This window comes from Protopterus annectens, chromosome 2.part2, assembly GCF_019279795.1.
Source record: "Protopterus annectens isolate FY-2018-M chromosome 2.part2, PAN1.0, whole genome shotgun sequence".
NCBI lineage: Eukaryota > Metazoa > Chordata > Ceratodontiformes > Protopteridae > Protopterus > Protopterus annectens.
Window position 1 is genome coordinate 769258633 of NC_056730.1, and position 27148 is coordinate 769285780.

At 40.2% G+C, this 27148-nt stretch overlaps 1 long non-coding RNA gene across 1 annotated transcript in view; it reads right to left on the bottom strand.

Moving 5' to 3' along the window:
- LOC122795803 overlaps positions 1-10644 on the bottom strand; it is a 136111-nt gene extending 125467 nt beyond the window's left edge. The window contains exons 1-2 of the long non-coding RNA XR_006363863.1: positions 10385-10644; positions 1212-1342 (exon numbers count right to left, since the gene is read on the bottom strand). This is a non-coding gene — a long non-coding RNA (uncharacterized LOC122795803). The remainder of the gene's footprint in view (positions 1-1211; positions 1343-10384) is intronic.
- Between the last annotated feature and the right edge of the window lie 16504 nt (positions 10645-27148).

Consider the following 27148-nt stretch of genomic DNA (forward strand, 5'->3'; position numbering starts at 1 on the left):
GGTATGATTTAGATATGGGTCCTTTTTGGTTATATTTAAACATTTTACATCTAGAAATCTGTATCAAATCATAATATTATATCCTTGAACAATAAATATTCTCTGATAGGCAAATAACTGAAGTATAAGCTTTGAAGTCCATAATCCATCATTTTTCAGTTCAAATGCCATCTTTATCTTTCAGTTTCTTATCAAAATGCATTGTACCACTCAGTACCCTACAGATATCTTCTATTCCATAAAGGGAAAACAGAGTTAGTTACACTGCAAGGTGTTTCATGTCCTGGTTTTAACCAAGAAAGCATTGAAGAATTCTGCCCATACAAAGGCATGTGCTCACCCAGGTTAATATTTCTCTTTCTTTCTTTTTTTTTTTGGTCTCCTCAAAACTCATTGTTACCCACCCAGTCCCAGTACCCAATGATTGTCCACACTGGGTCTACCAGCTACTCTTCAAACCTCCTTGGAACTGAATGTGATTTTACTGAGGCCAGTCATGGATACTGAGGGTGTTCTGGGGGCTCAGCTTGGCTGTGCTTCTATCTGGGGGATTTTTTTTTTAAATGATCTACCCACTTCTCTTTCCTCACCCACAGTGGTCATTGTTTACGTCAAAGGGCAACTCCCCACTTTGGACCACATCCCCCCCTTAGAAAGCACATTGAGTATCCTCCCACCTGGGATGGGCACACCCATCCATTCCCTGCTGCTCACTCACCCAAGCTGTTAATAAAACCCAGGTCATCTGGGACATACTCAGGGCTTTACCTCTTTATGCCACTGGAGTGGTTGACTAAATATTTTTCTTAATATTAGGTAAGAGACAGTAAGTTTGCTCTCAATCCACAGTGCTCAGTTAGATTTTTTTGTTCTAATTCTGATACATTAATGTTACAATTCCCATCAAAGAAGAATAAACTGTTAATCTTTGTAACCCAATTTATATTTCTTAACATTCTGCACCTTCAGTAGGATTACTTAATGACTGCATTTATCAGTGACTTGTCACATGGTAGTGCCATACAGTGTGGCATTTAAAACAGATTAGGTTATCCAAAACATCATGAACACTTGAAGCTTATGCTAGTGTTAGTGCTAGAAAATAAAAATTACCAATAACTAATGATTCATAATTGCATATTTTATTAACACTACAGAAATGGGTGTTTGTCGACATAGACTTATAGAAGAAAGTGAAATGAGACTGTTACCTTTAGTTAAAGACAAAGCCAATTGGTTGCACTGGAAAAGATGGTGGTTGAATAGGTGCCAGAGGAATGGTGCCAATAACAAATGGAAAGTCAATGGATGAATTCAGTGATCCAGAGATATCTAAATAAACCTGTAAGAAGAATGAAAACAAATACAAAAGTTTTAATTTTAAAATCATGGACATAACACCTTTATTTTTCTTTCTCAGTTAAAACACTGACATGTATATGCGCACACACACACACACACACACACACACACACACACACACACACACACACACACACACACACACAAATTGTGGTATAATTACAGCAATAACAATACTTTTTTATCCTTATGGATAATTCACCTATTCTTAAATCTCAATGTTGGTGCTCCTCTTTGCTTTGCGTACCGTTTCTGCCTTGCCTTTCTAAATTTATACTGAGCCAAGAACATATAAATGGAGGACGCCAGAGGAAACTGTCATCACTCAGTAGGACCTTCACACCAGCTCCATAGTTACAAATATATAGCATGGAATCATCATATATAATCTGGTCATCACTATGAAGAATGGAATATTTATATAAATACAATGAAGTCAGCAAATGGACTATACATGTATATCTCTAGTTAGTTGTATGTAGCTGATATCCATTACAGCAATCATTCCTATCTGAAAACCTGTTTTATGTCGACTGTCTGAAAAGGAAATAACAGGATTACACAATGCTCCTTATAAATATTGCTTTCTATTCCATTTAAGTAAATGTGTAATAATCTGATAATCATGCACCACCCCCACCTAAATTCTAGTCATCTCACCTTGCCACTTGCAGTCTTCATTGTCCATATCATTCCATAGCATTACTCTTTTATGTCTTTGTTCTTACATGGTGAACCCAACTAATTCACCTGAAGAACAAAGCCCGAGTGGCGAATTTCCTGAATACATTTTCAGAACAGTTTAATAGTTATGATCAGTGATCTAAATGTAATCCTTTGCTGTGAATGCAATATTAGCTTCCTACATTACTATAAACTAGAGATTAAAAACAAGTATGGGAGTATGAAGCATTTTTACAGTTTTAGAGTTAATGCAGAGACAGTGGCCAGAACAGCAAAGTTTGCCTCAAATCAACAAACAGATTTAAAAGCTGTTAAATCCTATACTTTTTGTATGGAAAAGTGCATTATAGCTTTTCAAGCTGTAAACATGATTCTAATGCTCTTCTGTGCTGCTGATATAATAATGGAACAAGGCAAAGCTCAAGAGGTGAACCTTGACATCCATGTCAAGAACACTTAAGTTAGTTATTAGAGAAACCTGAGCACAATTCTTTGTAGTGTGTGAAGCTTTAGCACCTTAAATGTACTACTAGCTACAGAAAAATGTGTAGGAGAGTGATGCACTTTAAAACAGCTTTGAGTACATTTAAGGATGTACACTTCACTCTGCTATACCTTTATTATTTATGCAGCACTGCAAAGGGTATTACAGCTTTTAAAGCTGCCAAATCATTACCAGCACTGTTCTGTGGAAGCTGCTATGTGTGCTACAGTGTAAGACCTTATTGTAACAGTTTTCAAAAGTGCAAAACAAAAGTTTCTTATCTCTGAAAGCTGTTATGTTCAGGTCTTGTAACAGAGACAGTCAGAGTTTGTGTATGTTTCTGCAAATTACATAACATAATTGTGACATTCCATGTACTACAGAATTTATTTTCACCCTCTCTGACATCAGAGAGGTATGCACAAAATGTATATTTTGCTAGTTTCAGAGCATACACAGTACATGTCATGCACAACATTAACAGTATAAGGGAAGGTGACATGGAATTGTAGAACCCCATAGTAATTTTCAGTGGGCTACCATTATAAGTCTTTCAGTTTCACTACTTTGTTGATGAGAAATGAAAAGATATTTTTATAACATGGGATATTTGTAACCTCATCAAATAACTAGCCTGATATTCCTACACTAATGATATGTTTTACCACTCTACCAATCAGCCTTTATTTTCCACAGCTGTAAATACAGCTGCAGACAAGAAAGATCTAATGATATAACATCCAAAGCCAGAATAATTGCTTTAGAAGTGTATACCACATTAACATACACATTTATACCAAATTCATGTAACATAGGAAAGAAAATACAGAGAAATTTTTAAAAATACTAAACAAGACATTGTGATACATCTGATCAGGTTTTAACTTTCAAATTAAAGTTTCCTGATGTGATTTCTTCAAATTTTCTAGAAGTATGTTTTGATTGTAATATATAAAGTGTGACTTCAAGGTATGTGTACTGCTTTCTATCCTTTCAGGTAACCAAGTCAAGCATTCATGAAAACAACTGTATTTAATAAGTAAACACTCCACAACAGAACTGCAATCACAAACTTGTTTTGCCTAAAAATGCTTTACCCATGTAAAATCCACTTCACAGAATTACCTGATTTAAAAACAAATTAAAGGTCAAGAGACAAATGTAAAAAATTACAAAAAAATTACAAATATATAAGATATAAATAACATAAATATAAATTGTGTATATAAGCATATTAATACTGATGATGCTAATAATTATTTTGAAAAAGAACATTATTTTGTATATCTAAGCCCTGACCCAAACATTTGAATCTGCATACAAAAAGGGAAAAAGTGGCACATGGTGGTTAAAACAAATTACAATGAAGTAACAAAAATATGCATGTTACCTGTAGATAAAACCTAGAATGCATAATCTACAGATGTTAATGATCCACATTTTGTTTTGTAATTCAATAAACATGACCATGCTGTTTTATTTGGTCCTATTCTTTGAACTTTGTTGATGCCAGCAAAAATCAAAATAGCAATTGGAAGATATTTAGTCGTGGTGGTGCCTAGTTGACAACATTCTCCTCAGCATGGGCAAACATAACTTCACAGGAGAAATATTCATTGACCTCATAAAAGACTTTGACCTAGCCATTCTCCAATTCCTTTACAACACTGGCATTTGAACATTTCTATCAACTAATTCCAATAGTAACATTTCCATCAACTAATTCCAATACATCTTGTCAAACAGATTGGCCAAAGTTAATTTCCTTCTGTCGGCCAACACCTCTTTTAATGGGACTATCCAAAGAGTTAAAGGATGAAAATACATCATTGGTGGCATTACATGCAAGGCAGATGTGTGATGAATACATGGCAGCACTGAAAAAGAGATTGTGTCTGATCTGCAATTATATACCATGATGCAGAAAACACAGGACAAAAGTGATGCATGTGTCATGAAACCCAGGCATCTTCTTCTTCTTCTTCTTTCAGCTGCTCCCATTAGGGGTCGCCACAGCAGATCAACTGTTTCCATTTTTTCCTGTCCTCTGCATCTTGCTCTGTCACACCAACCACCTGCATGTCCTCTCTCACCACATCCATAAACCTTATCTTAGGCGTCCCTCTTTTCCTGTTACCTGGCAGCTTCATCCTTAGCATCTTTTTCCCAATATACTCTGCATCCCTCCTCAGCACATGTCCAAACCAATGTAATCTTGCCTCTCTGGCTTTGTCTCCAAACCTTCCAACTTGAGCTGACCCTCTAATATACTTTTTCCTAATCCTGTCCATCCTTGTCACACCTAGTACAAATCTTAACATCTTTAACTCTGCCACGTCAAGCTCTGACTCCTGCCTTTTTGTCAATGCCACTGTCTCCAACCCATATAACATAGCTGGTCTCGCTACCCTCTTGTAGACTTTCCCTTTCACTCTTACTGGTACTCGTCTGTCACAAATCACTCCTGACACTCTTCTCCAACCACTCCATCCTGCCTGTACTCTCTTCTTCACCTCTCTTCCACACACACCATTATTCTTCATCCCTCTTCCAGACTCAGTATTACTCTGAACTGTTGATCCCAAGTACTTAAACTCATCCACCTTCACCACCTCTACTCCCTGCATCCTCACCATTCCTCTATCCTCCCTCTCATTCACACACATATATTCTGTCTGAGTCCTGCTGACCTTCATTCCTCTTCTCTCTAGAGCATATCTCCACCTCTCCAGGGTCTCCTCCACCTGTTCCCTACACTCACTACAGATCACAATGTCATCTGCAAACATCATAGTCCACGGGGACTCCTGTCTGATCTCATCTGTCAATCTGTCCATCACCATTGCAAATAAGAAAAGGCTCACAGCTGATCCTTGAAGTAATCCCACCTCCACCTTAAATGCATCCGTCACTCCCACCGCAGACCTCACCACTGCCACACTACCCTCGTACATATCCTGTACCACTCTTACATACTTCTCTGACACTCCCGACTTTCTCATACAATACCACAACTCCTCTCTAGGCACCCTGTCATATGCTTCTCTAAATCCACAAAGACACAATGCAACTCCTTCTGATCTTCTCCGTACTTCTCCATCAACACTCTCAGAGCAAACATCACATCTGTAGTGCTCTTTCCTGGCATGAAACCATACTGCTGATCACTAATCATCACCTCCCTTCTTAACCTAGCTTCCACTACTCTTTCCCATAACTTCATGCTGTGATTGATCAGTTTATTCCCTCTGTAGTTACTACAGCTCTGCACATCACCCTTATTCTTAAAAATCGTTACCAAAACACTTTTTCTCCATTCCTCAGGCATCCTCTCACTTTCCAAGATTTCATTAAACAATCTAGTTAAAAACTCCACTACCATTTCACCTAAACACCTCCATGCTTCCACAGTTATGTCATCTGGACCAACAGCCTTTCCGTTCTTCATCCTGCTATCAGCCCTAGGGCCTATACAAGCCTAGCCAAACAATTCCCTGGCTATTCTTGTCTAGCAGGGCTTATTGACGTGATCCCTGGGGAATTTTCTCCTCCCCCCATCCCAAGCCGGTTCCTCTATGTTAAGCAGAGATCGCCGTAGACGACGATATGTGATGTGATAGCTGGAGTTTTTTTTTTTTCGGCGAAGGGGCTCTGCTTTAGGGCTTTGATTCTTTTTTTCTGAGGTATTCTCTTCATAGCTTTCCTTACTTCCTCCTTGCTAATCCACTGCACTTCATGATTCACTATCTGCACATCATCCAACCTTCTCTCCATCTCATTCTCTTCATTTATCAACCCCTCAAAGTACTCTTTCCATATGCTCAACATACTCTTCTCGCTTGTGAGTACATTTTCCTCATTATCCTTTATTACCCTTACCTGCTGCACATCTTTACTAGCTTGGTCCCTCTGTCTAGCCAATCAGTACAGGTCCTTTTCTCCCTCCTTAGTGTCCAACCTTTTTTACAACTCTTCATATGCCTTATCCTTAGCCTTTGCCACCTCTCTCTTTGCCATGCACCTCATCTCCTTATACTCTTGTCTACTTTCTTAATCTCTTTGACAATCCCACTTCTTCTTCACCAACCTCTTTCTCTGTATACTCTCCTGTACTTCTTCATTCCACCACCAGGTCTCTTTGTCCTCCTTCCTCTTTCCAGATGTCACACCAAGCACTTTTCTAGCCATCTCTCTTACTAGCTCTGCTGTAGTTACTCAGCTATTCGGTATCTCTTCACTGCCACCCATGAAACCCAGGCATCATACATTTTTATCCACTCAGGTTAGAGGTGGGCAGGGCAGGTGAAAGGAACACAGTATATGGTCATGGGAGGTGGATGCAGTAAGAAGGATGTTTGGTAGCAGGTTGTGGCAAGTCAGGGATGTGATGATGTGAGGTATTGCCAGCTATGCCAGGAGAAGTAGGGTAGTGGATGTGTAACATATGCCAGCATAGCTAGCTGGAGTTTTGTAAAGAATTATATGTCATTTGTATATCAAACTGATTTGTACAGATGCTTGTGCTTGAAAATGTATTTATAAAGCTGTTTGTGTTAAAAAATGTACCAACAAGTGGGACCTGCTGGACAGAAAAGAAATATACCTGTATTTCAGACTGCATTGCAACTCCTGAAATGAATATATTGTTAGCCGAGGATACTGGAAGAGAAGAGGCTGATCTCAGTCTAGCTAACTTTGAAAAATATTCTGAAATTAAATAACCTAGTTTAGGTCATAAAGATTGTATCTTTCAGTTCTGATTGCAGCCAGAGATTAAATGTCTGTGAAAACCAGAACTAGGAATTTGACTGTATTTTCCTTAGGGGTGAACTAATTGCTACACTGGAAGTGTAGAAGATTTGAAATGGTTTTATAGCTTCTAGATGCTACAGCATATCTCACTAAAGATCTGTCTGTGTGTATGTTAACACATATGTGCTAAATTCTGGTTCAGTTTCTAGCAAAGTAGGTAAAGTGGGAACCAGTCAGATGAGCAGATGTATGTGATGTCATTCTGCAATCTAGCACTGAAATGAAGTTTTAATACTAGATGGGGCAGAAGTCTCAGTGCAGTCTGTTTCTGAAACCTGGCCAAGAAGAAGGACCCCTCACCCATGCCATCTTGCCTTGCTTTAGTAAGTAACCAAGGAAAAGCAATTCTTTAGATCAGTCAGAAAAATATAGTGAGATTAGTTAAGTATTGTTTCTCTGTATCTGTGTGATTCTTTCCATCTGTGTTATTTTTAATATGTCCTGTGATTGGAACTCTTGTGTTTATTATAAATAGATATTTAGTATTTTTATGTTATTTTACTATTTATTATTAAATATATTTAAACTTTTCATTGTGGCTGGTATTTTAGAGAATATTTTAACCTTTGAGAGTACTTATATTTATTTGGCGACACTGTGGCTGCTTCTCAAGCCTTGCTACATTGTTCATACATTAACATTTGTATTAGTATTCATTTTACTCAGTATAATTGGGTACCCCTTGTAGCTGACTTTGGAGTGGTCTGGTGCCAGTACCTACCTTATAGTCTGGGCATAGCTGGTAAATCTGTGCCAGCCTTTCCCAGTGTGTGTGTGTGTGTGTGTGTGTGTGTGTGTGTGTGTGTGTGTGTGTGTGTGTGTGTGTGTGTGTGTGTGTGTGTGTGTGTGTGTGTGTGTGTGTGTGTGTGTGTGTGTGTGTGTGTGTGTGTGTGTGTGTGTGTGTGTGTGTGTGTGTGTGTGTCAGCTACTTGGAGCAGGAACACAGAGCACTGGTTTCAGAGAGAGGGTGGTGGAAGACTTGGCTTGGAACACTTGGCTGAGGATTCACCTCTACAGCTGATTCAGTAGGGGAAGCTTATTGGGGGCCTGAAGAGAGAGAGAGAGAGAAACCCAGCCCTCAGACTGAATGTGTACCCTGTGTGCTCTTAAGGGAAATTGTGTTTGGTGCAGAGATCTGCATCTGGAAATACTGTGTGTATCTTTGTTTGTTCCAAGTAAACATCCCTCTCCAGTGTCAGTGGTGAGGATACCTTTATTTGTGGTGCTAGGTTCCTTGATTACTGGCCCAGGCAGGGATGTCATAAGGGATCACACCATCCACTGCTGCAGTGGAGCTGCCATGTTGTAAAAGGCTTCTTGATTTTAGATCAAAGCATGTCACTTTGACAAGTATTTCATCATTCACAAAGCATCAAACATCCATATTGGAGACTCTCTGGAATAACAAAAGCCAGAAGATTAAGATACAAAGGGAAAGGCATAAAGCTGTTCCATACAGAGTGAACACCACTAAAGTTGAAGCACCTTAACTACAGATGAAGTACAGCTCAGTTAAGATAAATGAAATTCAATGTATGTTTGTACAGAGAGGATATCCTGTAAAGACAGTCAATGGACCATTGGAAAAGGTGAGAAAAGCAAGGAAATATAAATTTAAGCCTATGTTAGTAAATAAATATAGTATGGTAATGGATGATAATAGTGATGAGAAGAAGAAGATTCCAAGGATGGGAATTGAGTTTAATGTGGACATCGAGAAAGTGAAAAGAATGACAACTTTCTAACTGGAGTATATTAAAAAGAAATTATGTCATTTCCAAACATACTACTAAGGTGTCTCAGTTTTACTTGATACAAAGGAATTGTATTAAACGAAATGTTAGAAAAGCATAGAGTTTACAGATGTTAATTCAAGAAGTTATATCAATAAGGCTAAGGGAGCTTATGCTTGTGGGACTTGCATGTATTGTCATTATATGGAAAATTGTCCCTATTTTATGGACCCAAATATAGAATTTATATGTGGTAGTGAGGGAAGATACATGTCAGACAGTTAATGCTGTTCATGTAGCAAAATATGACCTCTCTGATACATTATATGTGGGGAAGAAGAGAGGAAGTTATTTATGAGGGTCCAAGATCACTGTTATTTTGTGAAGTACAAAGAATATAATGTCCCATATAGCCATTCTACAACATGCAGTAGTCACCAAAGGTTTTCTGTTTTATGTTTTAGACACAGTGATAGAAAGACTCACAGAGGGGGTGTGGAAACTGATTTTTATTTAAAGGAGGTGTTTTGGCAATAAAACTAGCAGCTAATGTCCAGCCAGGGTTAAATTAGGTGATTTCCTTGAAAATCATGTTTAAGAATAGAAGTCTAGGTTAAGGTGGGCTGGTTTTAGTGTACCTTAAATTAAAGAGAGGGATATTAAATAGACAAGTGAAACAAGTCATCGTGTGATTTTATGCTATTTAAAACTTGCTGTGCTGGGAAGGACAGAAATGCTAACCTGTACCTGTTGTGGTTATAATAAATCCTGCTGCAAAGTGTATGTTCCAATGTTTTATTTTAAATATAAGTGCACTGTTTTTCACTGTCTCATGGACCATCAACAGAATCCAGTGAAACCAAATTCAGTGACCATTAGAAGCAAGGAGAAGACGACTTGTCCACTCCAGCAATACCTATACTAAAACCCATTCTTGAGGTTCGCTGAGTTGGGTAAGTCCTTTAATCCACACATATAAGTTGAACGCCAGTAAGTTGTAAGCTTGCTGGCTGAATTCATAAAACAGTCAACATTCGCGTATTTCTGTTAACGCTTTGTCATACAGCAGTGAAAAAAATAACTTATGGCTACTTCTTAAAGATTTCAGTATGTCATATCTGAATGGTTGCTCAAGTAAGACAATCATTATAATAAGAAAGATCAAATTAATTTAAAAAATGCTAAACTTGAATGTAACTTACAAACAACTTAATGCTTTTCACAAGCAACTAAGGCTTTGCCATTCTTATTATCTAAGACAGAAAACCAACCATAAAATATCCTTATTATTGCAAAGCTAATTGCTTACCTTCAGCGTGTATGTCACCATGAGAATGTTACATTTCAGAATGGAGGGACTAAGTGGTGGGATTAGCAGACTGCCATTCCAGGTTACTATGGCTCCACCATTAATTTTCTCTCCCTCCACTTCAATAACAGTCTGGTTTACACTCTTTGACTTGCCTCTTGCATAATACAGTTGCGTTTGAATAAGGGAGGCTCTTGGCACTACTGTTCGGCTTGAGTGATTCTCAACATCTGCAATTATTTTAACTGATTCACCTACAACACAAAAATATAATTTGTTAATAATTATTTGTATTCATTTTTACATTAATTTGCATTCACATCTAGTGCAATGATTTAACACAACCCCGAGACAGATTTTAATTCACTGCAGTACTTCTAAATTTATTATGTAGAAGTTCTTAAAGTAGTCATTCATTTTAGGTAGATGCAAATAAACATTTTCTTCTCAGGCTCTGATTTGAATCTATATCTACTACTCTTTCTTTTATAGTGGTATACCTACACACCTTTATTTTTGTCTTTTATCTTTTTCTGTGTTTTACCTTTCCCTTCCTCTTTGGCCAATCCAAAAACACCCTTCCTCAACAAGCCTCAGCCTGCTATTCATCTGTCACCATCCAAGTTTCGAACCATTCCACTCCTCCAGTTCTCTTCTTCCATTCATTTTTATCCAGTTCTATCCTATAGCATTTCCGTAACTGTACCACACATTTTGCATTTTCTTCTTTCCTTCCAAGCTTACGTTATTCAATCATCTTCCTCAGCATCCTTAAACTCCTATTAATCTCTTATCCTATTCCCATGTAATTATTTACTTACTTCCAACTCATAGCTTTAAGTAATTGTATCCAGCTGCCATTGTCACCATCACTAGTTTTGTTTTCTGCTTTTAAATTAACCCTTGTATCACTCCATCTAAATACTATACCATGGTTGTCACCCTCTTCCTACTGACTCTCAGTTTTTTGTGACAAAACCCATATCTTATTTATCTGATTATTTCGCTAGAACGTAATCACATTGGCATTCTTTCCCTGCAGCATAATATCAATGGGTCAGATTCATTAGCACCTACACCAAGTGTATAGCATTCTGAGTAAACAGACAACACAAGCATAACTCACATGTTGTTCCTCCTAATTTTAGTTATCCTAATGATTTTCTTGCAACCTTAAATATTGAGGGGATTTATAAAGGTAGACAGCAAAAAAATGTGTCAGGGATGTTCCTGAATACAGATCATGTACATTTAGTGTACACTTTCATAAATTCATCTCACTGCTTTGCAGTAAAAAAAAAAAAAAAAAAAAAGAAACAAAATACAACTTTCCTGCGTTGTTACCAAAGTGGTTCTATCCTCTTGACACTGACATATTTGCTACAACTACTTACATTCCTATTGTTTTTCAGTTAAAATTTTTCTTCAGAATGTCTCCTCATATATATTTATTTTCCATTACATTTTATATTTTTCTTTTCATCCTAATACCACCACCATGTGTATCAACATTAGAATATCATGCTGTTCTGACAGCCTTCCCCTCTCTAGTCCTTTTCTATTCCACTTATGCATTCCTTTTTTTCCTCTTAGCAACTCACTGATACTAAAATTTAATACATATTCTCCTTATTTGTAAACAGTTTTCTGTATGTTTTGCAATATTTTATATTTTCTAGACCTAACTCTTTATGCCTATCTACTACTATCTATTTTAAGTGCATGCATGTGTATATGTATATATGTGCCCCTCACACCATTACCCTTGTTTACCTTTATTTGTGGTGCTAGGGTGTGGATTCATATGTAGATAAATCCCATTAAGCTTTGTTGACTACAACAGAGATCTATTAGAGAATTTTACTTATATAATTGCACTTGTCCAACTAGGAGGAACATCATGAAACATGTCCACAAATAAACTTCCTTAGTAGAAACACATTTGTTTTACTATTGCTGCAATGACATTCTTGCAATCTTTGTAAATATAAGAAGAGGCCAGAAAGTGTGTATTTGTGAATGGGAGAGAGGTGGTTATGGTGATACAGACATAACAACTACAGATACAAAACCAGACATAAGAATTTCACAAAGGCAAGATAAAAAATCAAAACCATCAAAACATAATTCCCCAAATTATGCATTTATAGTAAATGGATTAACACTACAGTAGCATAAATAATAAAATCATATCCAAATAAAGTATATTACATACTCATCTTGTTCACTATGCAGGCCTTTAATTTCAAATTCAAAGAATTTCTCAATCCATAAATCGGCGAACAATGCAACACAGGTTCTGTAACTGCCTGTTCTAGATATTAAATGTATTCTGCACATTTAAACAAAAAATGTGGGAAGCATTTGTAAAATGTATTCCAAAGGATGACTTTTTGGAATCTGCAGTATCATATAGTGTCCTCAACAAATAAAGCAACAGAAAAATGTAGGAAGAAATAATGTTTTAACAACTTATAGCTGCCAAAATATTGCATTAAAAGTTTCCAACTTCCACTGTCAAAATATGTATGCCCAGATGTCAGCCTCATATACAAAATGAAATGGAGAATAATAATTCTTGTGGATTTCAAAAGACATGCACTGGCTGAGAGAACAAAAAATGATAAACTACATAAAACAACAGTACATTTTACCTATGCATGAGACACACACTACCAGTTAAAAGTAAATCCTGAAATAAGTAAAATGCAACTGTATTGTTCATTTATTTAATAATTTTTCGCCATCAATGTGTTTTATTTTAAACGTAAGAGGATTGATATTTCACATTTCATTTCCTGTAAGTCATGATTTCTCAGGTTCAAAATAGATTGTTACATGGTCCTTCTTCTTCTTCTGGCTTTTTCCTGGTTAGGGGTCGCCACAGCGGATCACCTGTCTGCTCATGATTGGCAGTGGAGTTTTACAGTGTCGAGTTGCCAGCTCGGTGTGCTACCTTCCACAGAAGGCACACACACACACGCACTCATGCCTAGGGCCAATTTAGAGTGTCTAATCCACCTACGGCATGTCTTTGGGATGTGGGAGGAAACCAGAGCACCCGGAGGAAACCCACGCAACCACAGGGAGGACATGCAGACTCCACACAGAAGGCACCCCAGCCGAGAATCTAACCAGAGAACCTCTTGCTGTGAGACGGCAATGCTAACCGCTGCACCACCGTGGCCGCCAGATTGTTACATGGTCCTACATGACCATTATTTTTGATTGGTTGAGTTTAATTAATTGCATACAACACTACTGCTTGTGTCCTCCCCTATCACCACATACACCAGTCACACTAGTAAACATCATTCAGGGAAATGAGCAACAATTTCATTTTTCTTGATACTTTTTTTGTTTGTTTTTTTCTGTTAGACCCCTTGGAACTTAGTGGTTAAATACAACTTAACTGAAAATGGTCATTCCCCTATATGGTAAAACCATGCAAACAATGAGTACAGTTGTACTGGCTGCAGTTCAGCAAAACAGCTCTCCTTAGCTGTGTATGACACATACCTCAGCAATAAAAAGACGAGCCTGAAACTGGTAAATTATAACTGCAGTAGACATTTTTAAATAGCTCAGGTCACTGAAGTAACTCCAGTCACTGAGTTTTCTCTGCATCCCCATGCCACAAGCAGTAACAAGCCAGCTAGTTCCTGATTAGTCTTGCATACACACACTATACATGCATAGGCACAGGTCCAGTGATGGTGAGGCAGGCCTAACTGTAAATTATCAGGATTTCAGAGTGCAACTTGGTATTTAGAGCTGATAACATGTAAAAGAAATGGAAAACAGACTTTGAGGGATGTGATGAGCACCATCACTGGGGTTGCACATAGCCAGCCAGGCTGGAATGCAGTTATGAAGGGGTGATGAAAAAGCAAGGCAGTGTAGATAGCACAGAAGGTAGGGTACATGATGAATAGTGATATGAAAGGATAAGAGCAGGCAGACATAGCCATAAAGCAATTACTAGAAAGTGAAGTTCAAGACCAAATATAATCAGATATTTGCATTCATTATATTGGGTTTCTGTGACATCTACTACTCTGGGAGATAGCTCTGGTGCATTGCCATAGTACAGGCACTGACCACAGTAGCTATGACCCACTGCTGATTGGTAGGATTCAACTTCAGACATAATAGGACATGTTACATGCTATCTCAAGCCATAGCATTGCTGTCTGGTAGCTGACACTCAGCTACCTGCTTTAGTGTCCCCTGGGTGTTGAGAAAAGTATGAATTATCCTCACCCTCTCCTTTTGCCTTGATGATCTTATAGGTGTAAAGGTGTATAACCAAATGGAAAATGCACAATGACTGCATAGACAACCACTTACTCTGTAGTATTAAACCAAAAAAGGAAAGAGACAGGAATGGAATATGAAAACACAAATGCAATGACGCAATGTATCACAAAATGTTCTAAAATTAGAAGTAAAAAAATGCAGTTGTCACTACAGTATTCATTAGCAGAGTTGTAAGAAGGAAGGAACAGAGGGAAACTATCTGCTAGTTTATAAGATGTGATAAGGTTCTGTTCCGAGTTATCAGTTAGTTATTATGTTGATGTAATTTTGCCTTTTAACCACCAGCATCATGTACCTGTCCACCTGTCGCATCATCAGGGCAAATGGGTAAGAGAAGGGGAAGGAAAATGCATGTGCTTCTGAACATCAATGGTATACATAATGTAGCAACCTAATAAGTTGTGCTGGCACCTGTTACAAATGCAATGGAAAGTGCTGAATGTTAAACAGGTGTGTGGCATGGGGTGCTAAAATGCCCTGCTACCACTCTGATGTCAGTGCAACCATAACCACACAAGTCACTGGCAGCTTTCTGTTAGCAGGTGAGCATCACAGCTACCTAGCTACCCACCCCATTACAAATAAGACTGAACCCTGCATACGTATCTAACCAGTGCAGAGTCTCTGCATATGTGCTGACATATTCATATTATAGTACCTCATACTCTTTGCACTGCTATGAGATGGGAAAATATAGCTGCTTAAGTCCCAGCTGCTCAAATTCTACTACCATGTGGCCAGGGACACAAGTGGCTATTAGCTCAAGTGAGCAGCTGCTTATGCTCAAACTCAAACAGGACCTCAGTCAAACAACAGCCTCACATGACCTGCTAACATCCTAGGAGATGAAGGGACAGGAATTGCTCACAAACTACGTAAGTGGGCAAGGGGAAAGTGAAAGGTGATGCTAGCTTTACTGAGCTGGAATAGGAGTGTAGTGCTGAGTGACTGGCAACATTAGGATTGGCAGGAGGGGATTTCTGGTCTAGGGAGTGTTCAGGAATTAAGAGTTAAGGAGGTGAAGGGGATTTTAGGTTTAGGAAGTGAAAAAGACTCTAGGATTAGGGAGGAGAAGGAGATGTTATGTTTAGGGAGTTACTGTGGACTTTAGCGTTAGGGAGGGGAAGGGGAGTTTTAGTTTTAGGGATCAATCCTAATTTTAGGTTTAGGAAGTCACAAAGGATTTTAAGGTTTCAAAATGAGTGGGAGTTTTTAGGGCTAGGATCAGAGTTCTGGTAAGAGTAGAAAATATTGGGCTTTGAAAAGAATGTTTAGTTTAGGGAGATCAGTTACAGTGAGGTAGAGCATTTTTCGAAATGATCAAATGGCAGCGAGGACGTGTGTCTCGGGCAAATGCATCTCGAGCACAACTAGTAGATCTCTATGGCAGACAGCAATGACAGGGGCAGTCTATATACCTGATAGATAACATTGCACATGTCTGGCAATAGACACAGCCACACCATTTGAGAATGATTTAGTTTTATAAGCTGTCCTATGATATTCACTCATATAAAATGGCATAAGATGCTATAAAAGGTCCTACACATCTTCCTATGTATGATATGCACACAGCACAGAACTGTGCTATTTTGTAAAATAATGCTACTTATGCTATGAAGATGTTTAATGCATACTCACCTGTTTGGAGAATGACAACTTACACTTTTATAAGCAGCAAACAGTCCACTGTTTAGCACAAATGCAAACCAGTTGCTATGATAATGCTGAAAATAAAGATCACTGCTGAACTGTACTGTAGTTCAGTCCAAAGGAGCAAAAGCAAAGAATCACTGTATGATATATGAAGGAAGTCTACATAGCAAACACACAAAAGTACAGTGAAGTGCTTAGCAGCTCTAGAGACATAGTGAGGGTGCGGCAAAGGGTGCGGCTGCCCCAGGCACAAGTTGTTACATAGTGCAACTGACAATGCTGATCAGGCAGAACTGCAGTAATGGCAATGTATGGTCAATGGCATTCCATATTGGCCGGCCGATATTCATTCATTTTAACAATTGTGACTGCTAAGCAAATTAATTTTTGTGTTACTTCTTTGTATGTAACTCTGTAACTGTAGCAATGTTGTAAATGGGCAGGAGCTTTTTTTTTGCTTTTATTTTGGTTTGATGGGAGATGTTAATCTGTGGACTGCCTGGGGTGGTAATTTAACTAGTTACAGCTCTGAACAGCAGTAAAAAGTCGATTCTAAACTCAGTTAAATATGAGTGCAGTTTCATACGGATAGGACATATTTAAGAAGCTCCATTTGCCGTGGTTTCACAGCTTCCTTATGCTACAACCAGTGGCAAGCTGCTAGATTTTAACTAGTCTTACCTCACACCCACACAACATACATACACATGTGTATAGGTACATCTTTAGTGACAGTGGCAAGCAGTGGGCTGGTGGCACAGCTGGACAGACTGTAAATATTCAGAATTTAAAGGAGCTACTTGTATTTTATGGCTTCCTGTTATTTAAATAAAAAATAGAATTTCCAGGAAATATTAGACAACTGTGAGGTATGCCAGGAATGTGGTTGGCATACAGAAAGCAGTTTGAGAACATTTTGGGACACCGCCCATTCCCATATTCTCACTGCCTCTCAACAAATGGATAAGGAAATTGGTTTCTTTCTGTTTGTGCATGTACCAACTGTTACAAAGCTCTTGGAGTGGACAACAACAGCACTTTGATGAAGATAATCCTGAAAAGCTTGTACTGTTAGAAGAAATATCCCCATCTCTAAAATAATGCAAATTTTCAATTAATATACTCATTAAAAGAATAGAGCCATCCATGGCGGTAGCCACTATAATGGTGGAAACAGGTACTGCCCAGATTCAGATTTTATGTTAGAGTCCAGTTCCAGCATTTCAAGTGAGACATGGAGGTTCTGGATACTGTTATGTGCTGTATCATGGGTTTTGTCAGATGTGACAACTGAACTTCTAAAGTCCTTTGTAGAGCTCTGATATGAAACATGGCATTCAGAATCAAGTAAATATTTTCTGCCATAATTTCCAAGGCTTTTCCATAGTGAGGTGGGATATGAGTGAGCTTGAATGATCTGGATCCCCATGCACTACAAAGTGAGGATCTTGTCTAAAGGAAGATCTGCAAGATCTGCCATTCAATATATAGTGAGTGCCCAGCAAGCACCTGACATATGTGAGCAAATGAGAGAGCTCCATCTGTGACTGTGGATTTCACTGTGATTTCTAAAGACTGGAATAGACTTAGAAGAGATTTCCTTACAGAACTTAAGACTGGTGCATGTTGGAGTAGCTAGCAGCCAGTCATCTAGGTAAGGATTTCTTGTTGCCTCTGATTCAGTGGTACTATTGGTAATGAAGGACTATCATCCCAGAGCATAGAAACATCCTGGACTCCTTGGCAATCATTTGAAGAGGAATGAAAGCTACACTTGTGTTTTTAACTGATTGTTTTGCAGATGTTGGAGTTTGTGAAAAGTTCAGTCTAGCATGAAATGACCCTAACTTCAAACAGCAAAATCCTTTTTATGCTTCAAGATATTTTTATGAAATGTTCAAGGCACCTGAATAGTACATTTTTTTCTGTATACTGCATGGCCTAAGAGAGGTTAAGAGAATGCACAGTCAAAAAAATCTGAATGCCTATCAGAGCAACTAAAATATGTACATTTTACTATAGTTTGTTTTGGCAGAAAATACAACTTTTGTGAGAAAAGAGTATAATTCTTTGGCTCCCATTTCATAACAGGACACTAAAGACATGTACCAGACAGATTACACATTGCAGCATAAAGATTGAAATTATATGTTTGCTGTGAACCAAACAGCAATAAATAAAAAAAACATGCACATGCCTATATGAAACTGCTGGTGGTACTTGCAATAGAGGACTACATTTCAGATATAATTTGAATTACACAATCTTTTACTGAAAATGTTGTCTGTGAGTCTGGGCATAAAGAAATATACACAGCTTTATTTTACATAATATACTTTGCGGCATATGAATCTAAGGTTTTGTGATGCGTAGAGAAATCATAATTCCAGTCATAAAAAGGTCACTGTTCAGGAAAACATATGACTTGTAGTGTTAGTATAATGACAACTCAGTAGAGATATATTCTGAACCAGTGATGTACTATGTAAAATGTCAGGCTATAAGGTCCTTGAAACATTGCAGCTGATACATATGCATGAAAAACCATATACCAGTCCCCATTTTAACATTTCTTAAGTTCATAGTTTTCACTAAGCTAAGGGCCAAAGGAAACCACTGAGAAGCTGAACCACATAAATAAATAAATACTGTTGGAGAGTCGCAGTGCCCCTCATTAAGTAGACTTTCTCCATAAATCCCTAGTGAAAATTTGAGATTACCTATACAGTCATCCAGAGTGGCTTTAAAGGATGCTAGGGAAATACTCTACTTGATAGGTATGAGCAGACTATTTGAGAAACAGGATATACATCAGGGTAAGCATCTGCCACATCATTTGGTGGTACTGATGTGGTAGCATTGGTTTAGGTCTCTAAAATGGAGTGAAGGGGTCAATTAAAAATATTCAGGTACTGACATGTACCTATATGAAAATATAACTAAAAAAGCTATTTTATTCTTACATATTTCAGTGCTGCCTCAAGGCTAAAATCTGACTATAGCACTTTTGCTTCTTCAGACCATGGCATTTGACCTAGAGGATTTCATGTTTAAAAAAAATCTTTTCCCCACTGGTAAAATGTGTAGGACTTGTATTTCCAATGCAATGATACCTCAATAAGATACATTGCTAACCAGTGTCATATTCTGTACCCTGAAAGAAGTCATTCCCCGGGATTCATGAAGTGTGCGCCAGGTGCAGGCGTAGCATTGGCGTTCTAACACCAAAGATGGCTACTGAGCGATTCAGGTACGAGCCGTTCCCATGTGCACTACCTACGTACGCTACGCCCACACAGCTCCTGAGCCCTGTATGGTAATTACCCCATTTGCAGCAGTGTAGCATGCAAATGAAGGTATGTAATGATTCAGGAAGTGGTGAGGCATAGTGTATGCATGCAGAAATGTAAACCGTAAAAAAACGGTTTACATTTTTGCAAACATTAAATCAGAGCCACGACAGCCGACCAAACACATGTATTATATTGTTAATATATGCCAATAGCTAAATATATAGCCATTGGCATAAAAAATGTACAAAATATAAAATTAACATTTAATATATATAGTCGCACTATTGGGACGTGGAAGTGCAGGGCAGCGGTGCACAAAGGGGATCGCAAGGAATATATAAAAATATAGAATAAAACTGCAATGAAACACATATAACAATTTCCCCATAACAGTCAATGGCAGGCATGCTACACCATACTCATGGCGCAAGGGTTGCTAAGGGGCAGTGACAGTGTTATGCACAGTAGCTAGGAATTAGTTGGCAATGCCATGCAAATGAGAGGAGTAATAGTGAATCGCAGATCCCCCGCTGGTGTAAGGATGCACCCACAGAGTAGCGTTATAACACCGAGGTGAGCCCTTGAGATAAAGATGACATCAAGAGAGGGGTGTGTTGTCATTGCTGTAAGCACACTGGAGCATTGCTAAACCGGTCTGCCCCTAGCTAGGCAAAGCTGCAGGATAGGGGTGCATCAAATTGCCCATAGCTATGCTTAGCTGAGAGTACACAAGATAACCGTGTATGCATGTGAATGGAGATGAAAATGCATGTAAACCCAGTAAATTGGTATGCACAGCACACACTGCAGCTGAAACAGGAAGGATATAGGAAAGAAATAAGGAAATGCTGCAACAGTTAAATTGGAGTACAAATGACACAGTGGGCCACTGTCAACAGCTAAAAAGGCTGCAAGCAGCTACCTGCAGAACAAGGAAGAGGAGGGGCTGTACTGCAAAGAAAACAGCAAAGTGTCAAAGCAGAACAAAGGCGATATGCAGTATATCAGCTACAAGGCACATTTCGCCATAACTGAGTAGGGAAAGTACAAAACAAGAAAGACAGCAGGTGGATGAATGCCTGATAATGGGAGGGGGTCCAGGACTAAAAGTGAATTAAAGGGCAACAGATTAATCAAGACAGGCAAGTAGATCTCCACAGTAAAGCCCCACACATGCAGTACTCATTGCAAACCCATAATTAAGACACGCAGCAGCTGGAATAGCTCAAACACTCCCACTTACATCAACAGCATCCATAGCGCAATACTATAAAGTGTGAAAGCACCTCACACACATTTGTGTATTCCCATACACTCTGCACCAGTGGTGTATACAGATGGGGAACTTTTATTATGTACATGTTAGGGGCTGCTATAGCTTTGATCCACCAGCATGTGTTGGAGACTGAAGGTGGTGTGGAGGATGATGCACATGACCACCACAGGCACCAGAGGAGGAGGAGAGTGTTCAGACCCAGGGTAACCTACCAGGGGCTACATGATCTGGAGATAGTAGAGCATTACAGGGTGGACAGGGACACCCTACAGCAACTTGTGGAGCTGTGCAGGCCACACCTCAGAGCCAGAACAAACAGAGGGGAACCCATCCCAGTGGATATGAAGGTATGTGTAAGTCTGAGAATACTAGCTATAGGTACCTTTCAAAGACCAACTGGGGATATCATGGGTATCTGACAGGCATCAGCATCCAGGGTACTACACCAGTTCCTGGATGCCATGTTACCACATGCCAATGAGCACATATACATCCTCCAAACACAGGAGATGTTGGCCAGCAATATGCGTCTCTTCCACCATGTGGTAGAATACCTGGAGGTACTGGGTACAATAGACTACATGCACATACACATCAAGTCACCACCTGGTGAGCAGGGTAGGTGCTACATAAACTGCAAGGGATACCCCTCCATCAACTGCCAGGTTGTGTGCAATGCCCAGGGCATTATCATGGAGGTGTGTTCTGGCAGCCCTGGAAACTATCACGACTCCCACATCTGGCATGCCTCACAACTGTATCGGTTATTTGCCAGGGAGGACATCCTAAATGGCCCCATGGTAGGGGATGCTGGCTATACACTGGAACTGTGAATGATGACTCCCATCAAAAATGCACACACACCCATGCAGGAATGCTATAATGAGGCACACGCACAAACCAGAATCATCATAGAGCTTGTGTTTGGGGTGCTGAAATCACAGTTCCATTGCTTGGACATATCTGGTGGAGCCCTGCAGTACTCTCCAGGCAAATGTGCCCACATCTTCATAGTGTGTGCCATGCTACACAATATGGTCCTGCGGAAGCAGCTGCAGCAGGGACAGAATGGTGAAGGCCCTCACAGCCCACCACCATTGCCAAGGGCCCCACAGGCACAGAAGTACTCAGACCACGAACACCCTGAGCCAGCCCCAGTAGGCAGATGGAGGCGTGCCTAGTGTATTGGCAGTCTACTGTGTGCATCCAACATAGGCAACCCTCAACTATTGCACACACAACAGCCATTGGCACAAGGTAAGTCAACCAAATAAATGACCAGCAAACCATGGGGACCAAAATAAAATTATTTAAAGTGCATCAAAGGTCACATATTTGGTTCACATTAGTGTTTTAGGACCCTGCAGATGCCTTACTTGCAGAGGCTTGCTTTGGGACAAGTTAAGTCAACACATGAACAGTAAATTAAGCTGACAGCATGTGCAGATATGGTATGTATAGATTCATAGGTAGGTACTTGGCCAAGTGCCAGAGGCCATTCATAAGGCCAGCCAAAATGTGTCGGCTTTTGCCACCCATTGATTCATTAACCATCCCTCTGTGGAGCAGAGCCAATGGCGGGATCCCTCGGGTGCATCTACTGTTCCCCATCCACCATTCAAGGTTTCTCTTGCAGAATGTTAGTGAGGGGCTCTGTATAATGTAGTTAGGGATGTTGCTCCAAAGTATGGGGAGTGTCTGTGACAGGAAGCTGTCCCTCCAGCATCCTCCGGTTATTGTTGTGGCAAGGTCAGCGCACTACAGTGTATGGCTCACTGTGACATGGATTCCCATAGGTGGAGCATATCCATCAAGCCTGAGTTCAACATGGCTGTGTTGGCCAGTGGAGATCATATCTGGGTAAACGAGATGCCACTGAGTAAAGCAGGAGTTTATTCAGTCCGGCTGCATAGGCCATATGTTGGAGGCTAGTATTTCCCTTGGTGAGGTACATTCATGGACCCCCCCAGCTGTTGGACGTGTCCATTGAAGTACATCCCACATGGGTTATTATACCCTATGATGGGAATGATGAGTGATGAGTAAAGGGGCACTATAACCCCAATATGTCTAGATGGGAATCCAGTAGTAATCAGATGGCCTACATAGAAGGATGTCCTAACTACTGAGGAGATATGATTGTCAAAGGGGAGATCACTATCTACCTTAGTCCCCAGATACCCCATTACCTCGTCTGTATTAAAGTGGCTGCCACTCATGTGTTAATATGTGGGTGCCAATTCCACAATGGAATGACCATGCAGTTAGTGGCACTTGGCTGGAGGCTGCGTCATTGGCACCCTGTGATGTTCTCTTTGAGGCCCCTTGAGGGATGTCCGTGTCAGCTGGACTATCAGTCATGGCTCCCAGTTTGCAGTCATTGTCAAACATGGTCTGCCGTAGTCCACCTGTGTTTGTCTGTATATCTGAGATGTACATGCCAAACAGTAGGGCACCCAGGACTGAGACCTGTGGGACACCAGTTGTAACTGTTTAAGAGTTGGACCTGGAGACCGCTAGTCATATCATGTGGGTTCTGTGTGCAAGCCCGTTGGCAACCCAACCTGTGATGTATGGGTGATGTATGTACAGGCTGGTGTGTTTATTAATAATACCTGAGTGGGGCATGGTTTCAAAAGCCTTAGTGAGGTCCAGGTAGTATGTGTGAACCACCTCCCCCATCATCTAACGTCTTGGTGACTGTATGTAAGACGTCGAACAGGTTCAGTAGGCATGAACTGCACTTAACCAAGCTGACCTGGGTTGGGCCACGTGTTTGAAGGTTACCAATGTCATTGTTAATGAGTGCCATGAGGATGCGAACCATACCATTGCAGACCAGGCTAGTCAGGTTTATGGGGTGGTAGTTACCATGGTCAGTTGTGATTTCACCTTGATGAGAGTGGAATAACCACTGCCATGCGCCATTGTATGGGCATGTAGCCTGTGGAGAGGCTGAGGTAGGAATGCTTAATTAGGTGGGGGCAGGTTGTCTTGTATAGCTTGCAAGATGCAGTCTGGGTCAACATCTGCCTCCATTGATGCTGTGTTCTGCTGTTAGAAAGGGCCATTTCTACCTGTGTGTCTCTGATGGTTGGGATACTGTATCTTTCGGCTAGTGTTGTGGGCTCTTTAGGGGGTGAAGTATGCACTGAATGTATCTGCAAGGATGTTGGTGATATCAGTAGGGTCAGCATATTTTGTGCTATATTTCACCGGAACAGTGCAAATCTGTGTGTCACCACTTAGATCCTTGACATAGCCAAAGAAGGCTTTGTGGTTATCTTTAAAATCCTTGCGTATTCTCCTGCTGATGTTAGCCTTAGATGATGTTGTGAGGGACCTACATATCATACTAATAGTGGTCACAGATGTCTGCCCTTCATGGGATTTGCTGTGTGTCTGCAACACTGTCCTACTTCTGTAGTATAGCCTGTTTATTGCAGAGGTCCACCAGACCGGTGTCCTTGTCTAAGAGGAGTGAGTCTTGGTTTACCAGTGATTGCACAATCCATACATCTGTGTGGGTGCTTATAGATCGCATTTGTAAATCTGTCTTTATCTTGAGCAGTGTTTCCCCTTAGTGTGGGGGCTGTGAAACCACCCACCCTGTCACTAGTAGTGTAAATTTAGCTGTAGGAAAGGTATACACTGTGGTATCCATGGGTGGAGGAGATGTTAGGGTGTGGAAACAGTGAATAGTTCATGGTCAGATCTAACCAGTGACCGGTTAACCTCTGCTGTAGTGCACCTGTTGCCCATGTTGGTGATGACCACATCTAGTAGTTTCCACCCCACATTAGGGAGTCTACCACCCAATACAGGGCATATGAGGTGATACATTCCAGGAAGCGCTGGTCCTAGAAGTGACTACCAGAGTACATTTCCCAGTTAATGGTATGGTAGTTGACATCGACCAATGCCAGGGTGTGTGTTAGGACTGTTGTGTTCTCCACTGTCTCCAGGTAGGTGGAGTGGAGGTCCTGGGTCATGGAGGGTGATCCATAGCAGGCCACATTCCACATTGCAGTTGTGGTTGATGTTAGCTGCACATGGATGATCACAGAGGTATCATGCTGCCCCACTAACCTGGAGGTGTAGGTATCCCTGATGAATATGGATACAGCCCCGCAATGTCTTTCAGTCCATGTTCTGTGGCTGAAATGTGTGGTATGGGTTGTAGTCTAGTAGTGCTAGTGTGCTCTCAGGAGCCTTAAGACAGATTTCAGTTAATGCACAGATGTTGATGTTGTCCATCCGGAGGAGTGTTGTGAGTGCATGCATGTTGAGTTCACAACCCCTGGTGTTGAGTAGCATAACTCTCATTGAATCTGCTATTGTGCTGTTTACGGAGCTGGTATTCACCTTTCAGAGTCTCCTAAATAAGGCACCATGGGTGCTCCAATAGCCTTGGCCAGTATTCCAAAGCGTAAGGCTGACACATAGGCCGGTATGGTATCGTTGCATGCATGTTCCCCGTCTGTGCTTGTTTTTCACCTTCCCTGTAGGTAACCTACTGGTAAGCAATAGAAAGCCTTAAACTTATACAAGTCTTCTAGCTTCCAAGATAGGCTTTTGGAGTGACTAAGTATCAGTGTTCCATATGTTTCTGCTGTACTCAACTGTTTCCTGACTACATGGTGAGTTCTCACTGTATATTGTGATCTGAAAGTCTGTTTATTCACATATTATGGCTGTGATGGCCTGTATGTTAGAGGTTCACAGACAGCCTACTACATATCTGCCCAAGGGCAATTAGAAGCATAGCAACAGTGTATTGGTCTTCCCTGCACCATTGATGAAGTAACTGAGCCACTGCCAAGCATAGCCAATGAAGCAATTCCAGGCAGAGTTGCTGGAAGCTGTTGAAGACTGGAGCTGTGGAGGGTAATAGGGGCACTTCATGATCTAAAGAGGGCATGTTAATAGGGCAATTCAACACCTATCAATTCCCCCAACAGGTCTTGCAGCTATCAAACTGGACAGGCTCCCCCACCCCCTGCTTGTATAGTTCTGGGACACATGATCCCAGGGGTGTATAGTATGTTACCCATTCACACAACAAGGTTTCCCTTGAAGTGTGTCAATGAGGGGCTATGCCTAATGTAGTTAGGAATGTAATGTATTGTCTCACAGTACATTTGCTATATGTTGTTATTTCAAGAGTACGTGAAGCTCAGTGAGTTTGGGGGTCGATGACTGTGGTGTTCATGTTCCCGGGTTCAAGGGCTGTTAGGTTATTTTGAGGGCCAGAATAAGGGCTTTTGGATGCATGGTGGATTAAAGCACTCTTAAGCAGTTGTAAGCAGGTTTCCATGTGTTTGTGTGATGGTAAGCGGCACTGATACACGGTAAACGGAGAAGCAATTCACATTTGACCTTTGCTTAACGTCGTGCAGACCACAGACAAACCTGGTCACAACCATGTAAATGTGCGTTATCCACACTTTCCCTACCAGTGCCTACTCTGAGAGGTAAAATAATAACACCTCCCAGGAGGAGAACCCGCAACCATGTACTCCATCCTCAGAGTAACCTAACACTACGCTACCTGGGATGTACCTATCCCAGTTGTATATGCAGACAGGTTAAAACACAAAAGGGAGGAATGTGTTAAAATAGGACAACCTGCCATGTACCCATTTAAAGGTGTATGCTCATATATAGATATATATAGAGAGAGATACATAGAGATATGTTGATATATACAAGTCTACATATATATGCAGATATACAGATAGGTTAAAAACATCTACACATCTATGGAGGTACTGATAAACGTATGCAATAATCTATATATCTATATACATATATACGCATGCACACATATATATATATATACATACATACATACATACATATATATATATATATATATATATATATATATATATATATATATATATATATATATATCACACACACACACACACACATATATACAGCTACAGGGGGAAGCTGGAAGGCAGCCCAGTCTACAGCCATGACTGGACTGGACAGTCATGAGGTGTAGGTTAACACATGCAGCTCATCAACACAACCAGCACATACTCTTACCAGAATACAGTAAGGACACCCACACACACTACCGGAAATCACACACATTATCAGACGCATCTAAATATCTGGCCAAACAAGTGACCCCCCCAAGCAGGATGAGACAGACACAAATACACAAACTGTATGACATAGTTTGCATAATTGTGCCACACCTCTGAA